Here is a 4,351-nt window from a genome sequence, read left to right as displayed (position 1 = left end):
GATGGATGAATAGGTTCGTGGATGGATGGATGAATAGGTTCGTGGATGGATGGATGAATAGGTTCGTGGATGGATGGATGAATAGGTTCGTGGATAGATGGATGGCTGGAGGGATGGGTGAGTGGCTGGATGAACAGATGAGTGAAGAGATGGGTGAATGGATGAGTGTGTAGATGAATGATGGGTGAGTGGGTGGGTGAAGGGATGGGTGGATGGATGGATAGATGGGTAGATGATGGATGAGTGGGTGGGTGCATGGATATATGGATGAATAGGTGGGTAGATAGATGGGTGGGTGAGCAGACGGGTAGATGAGTGGATGGGTGGGTGGATGGTGGATGGATGGATAAGTGGGTGGAGGAATGAAAGCGTGAATGCGTGTGTAAATGGGTAGATGAGTGGATGGGTGGGTAGATGGGTGGACGGATGGAAAAGACTTCTTCAGAGCCAGGCACGATGGCTCATGCCTGTAATCCCAGCACTTTGGGAGGGTGAGGCCAGTGGATCACTTTAAGGTTAGGGGTTCAAGACCAGCCTGGCCAACATGATGAAACCCTGTCTCTACTAAAAATACAAAATTAGCCAGGTGTGGTGGCATGCGCCTATAGTCCCAGCTACTCCAGAGGCTGAGGCAGGAGAATTGCTTGAACCTGGGAGGCAGAGGTTACAGTGAGCCAAGATCGCACTACTGCACTCCAGCCTGGGCGACAGAGTGAGACTCCATCAAAAGAGAGAGAAAAAAAACAAGGCCATCTGGTTCAACCAGGACAAGGGAGCCACGTGGGCAAAGGGGTCATGAGAGATGCCTCTGGAGAGGCAGGCAGGGGTCAGACCTTTGTGAGCTTCATTGGCTGAGGCAAGGTGTGGAAATGGGTGGCTTTGAAGGAGGTGACAGCACCCACATGGCAGGTGCAGCTGCCTCCCGGGGGGTGGGCTGGGGGCAGGGAGCCTGGGCCAGGATGGAGAGAGGGTGCTGAATGGGGGAGGTAACCATGTGCGGCTACCCACCGGAAATCATAAATGCCACTGTGAAACGAGAGCCTGGAGGATTCAGGGGGAGGGGCATCTCGGCGATGGGGCTGGGTGGTCCTTGCCCCAGCTCTGGGACCCCGTGGAGCTGAAGAAGGCAGTAAGTAGCATGCTGGTGAGGGGCCGGCATCTTCGGAGGTTTGTCCAGGGCAGGCACACATCCTGTGATGATTATTCCAGAGCCCAGCTCCGTCTTCTCAATAAGGCTCCAGCAGGCCAGACCCCAGGAGAGTGCTGGGTGCCCTGGCTGGAGCTAAGCCCCTCCAGACCCCAGCAGGGTGAGAAGCAAGGGGGCTGCATGAGTCCTGTAGAGCTTGGACACTCAGGGACTCCAGGACAGGGTCTCAGCCAGTTTCTCTGTCCCCTTTGTTCCTTCTTTTCCCTTCCTCTCCATCCCTTTTGAACAGTGTATTTGTTGCTGGAGCCTGGAATGGCCAGATACTGCCTGTCCCTGCCTGCAGGAGCCTTGACTGCAGACTCGGCCAACATGACCACTGAGTTCCCACAGGCTGGAAGTGCCAGGGAGCCCAGAGGAGTGGAGGCCTCGATGCCCAGGGCTAGCCGGGAGGACTTCTCAGAGGAAGGGACATTTGAGTTGGGTCTGGAAGAGATTTCAGTAGGCCGCAGGGCGATGAGGAGGGGTCAGGGCACTGCAGCCAATGAACTTTGGCTGAGGAGTGCACGGTGCTGAAGACGGGGCTGGGTGGTGAGACACACATGGTATTGGGCCCACAGGGAGCCACAGGAGAGGGATGTCACAGGGCCAGGCCTGAGGAACGTGGTGGCGGTGGCGACGGCGGCTTCTTCTTCCTTCTTCTTCTTCTTCCTCCTCCTCCTCCTCCTTCTTCTTTCTTTTTTTCTTTCTTCTTCTTCTTCCTTTCTTTCTTCTTTCTTCTTCTTTGTTCTTCTTTCTTTCTTCTTTCTTCTTTCTTCTTCTTCTTCTCTTTTTTTTTTTAATGGAATTTTGCTCTTGTTGCCCAGGCTGGAGTGCAATGGCACAATCTCAGCTCATGACAACCTCCACCTCCCGGGTTCAAGCGATTCTCCTGCCTCAGCCTCCTGAGTAGCTGGGATTACAGGCATGCGCCACCACCCCCAGCTAATTTTGTATTTTTAGTAGAGATGGGGTTTCTCCATGTTGGTCAGGCTGGTCTCTAACTCCCAACCTCAGGTGATGCACCCACCTCGGCCTCCCAAAGTGCTGGGATTACAGGCGTGAGCCACCACGCCCGGACACGGGCCCCTTCTTCCAGCTCCGAGAGCCAGTAACCTGCTCTGCTAGTCAAGGATGGAGCTGGGCCTCAAGCTACACTATAGACAGAGAGAGCAGTGGCCTCCTAATGCAGCCCCCACCTGCTGCTCGCCTGATGATAACCAGAAGGACCATACTGGTCAATGAGGCCTAACTCCCAGCCAACAGTTTCTTCACTTCCCTGGACAAAACCCAGCACTTCAGCTTGACCTGTGAGGCCCAGCATGGCCTGGTCCCACTGCCTCTCAGCAGCGCCCAGCTCTAACCCTCAAGTCTGGGGACTCGGGGGCAGTGAGATCCAAGCCAAGTTGCCAGAACCACCAAGACAGGCCCTACCCAGCTCCACTTCCACGTCAACAGGGGTGACCAGCATGACCTGCAGGCCTCCCAGTGAGGGAGGATATTGTGATCTCGGGTCACCAATTCCACCCCCAGCCCCTAGCTCCCAGCCCATGCTCCCTGTCCCCAGCCCTGTCCTCTCTGACCTCATCTCCACCTTGTAGTCTGGAAGTCTTGGGAACTCAGCCAAGGCTGACCATGATGCGCCACAACCACGGCAGGCCCTCTTCAAATCCAGGAGGTGAGGGCCTGGGTGGGAGACCCTCTGGCTGTGCCATGGGCTTGCTGTGTGTCTCTGGGACTAGCCACCCCCTCTCTGGGCCCATCTCTCCTCTGTACCCCAAGGGGCCCCTTTTCAGTGTGCTGTTCAGCGGAACCTCGGGGCTCCCTGCAGCTCTGCCCCTCCAGATGGTACAATCGTCCAACCCTGCCCTGGCCCCATCCTGCTGTTTCTCCAAGATGAGCGCTTTCCTCCACCACGCAGAGTCCCACTGCAGCTGGCGGTGCGGGGCGACCTCTTGTGGCCACATTTGGGCATAACATGGCTCACCTACAGGGCACTGGGAGGACGCTGAGAGGGCTGGCCAAGCTCTGGGAGGACTGCGGGAGATGCTGGGAGGACTGGAGTTGCAGGGGCCTGCTGGGAGGGCACTGGGGGGCTCACCTCACCCTTCTCTGAGGCTCAGCCTCTTCAAACTCATTGGGCCCAGGTGAGAAAAGGCATGATGGCTTCAAGTTAGGCCTGACTTCCTTCTCTGCAGTCACGAATTGTTTGTTTGTTTGTTTGTTTGTTTGTTTTGAGACAGAGTCTCTCTCTGTCGTCCAGGCTGGAGTGCAGTGGCGCAATCTCAGCTCAACCTCCGCCTCCCGGGTTCAAGTGATTCTCCTGACTCAGCCTCCCGAGCAGCTGGGATTACAGGTATGCACCACCATGCCTAGCTAATTTTGGTATTTTCAGTAGAGACCGAGTTTTGCCATATTGGCCAGGCTGGTCTCGAACACCTGACCTCAGATGATCCGCCTGCCTCAGCCTCCAAGAGTGCCGGGATTAAGGGCATGAGCCAACATGCCCCGCCACAAATATTTATTGAGCACCTGCTACATGCCCTACCTGTGCAGGTCCTGGAGCAACCACCTCAGAGCAGGTGGGTCCATACGTCACTGCAGCTGCAGGCCTGCGGACCCCAGTGCCTCCTCTTCTTGCTCCAAGCCCACCCTGTGCTGCCGCTCAGTACTTCGGGTCTTGCAGGGCTCCTGAGGGCAGAGGGGAAGGGGCTCGGGTCCTGGTCAGGGAGACACCTGGGACCTGGCGGCCCCGTTGGCAATCACCACCCACCCCTCCTCCCACTGCTCCTGCCACCACCCTCCAAGGGCTTGTATATCAGAGGGTTATTCCAAGAGCTTCTGCCTGGGTGCCCAAATCTCAATGCCCCAGTGCCCCTGTACATGCTGGGTGCCTCTCTGGGAGCTCATGTCAGGGTGACTGGTTCATCCTCTTCCCCCAGGGGATAAGGTGATGGAATTGGATGGGAAGCTTTGGGGAACATCCCAGCATTCCCTCCACAGCCCCTTTGGATTCTTCACTTAGGTTTGCCTAAGGTGGGGCAGTTCTGAGCTCTCTGTAGGAGAAGGGGGCTCCCTGCCCTGTAGCCAGCACAGGCCCCAGCATCTGGGCTTAGGGAAGATGCAGGCAGGGCCAGCTTCTCTTGACTTCCTTTTTTTTTTTTTTTT

Source organism: Cebus imitator, unplaced genomic scaffold, assembly GCF_001604975.1.
Source record: "Cebus imitator isolate Cc_AM_T3 unplaced genomic scaffold, Cebus_imitator-1.0 Scaffold404, whole genome shotgun sequence".
NCBI classification, from domain to species: domain Eukaryota; kingdom Metazoa; phylum Chordata; class Mammalia; order Primates; family Cebidae; genus Cebus; species Cebus imitator.
This window is presented reverse-complemented; position numbering follows the sequence as displayed.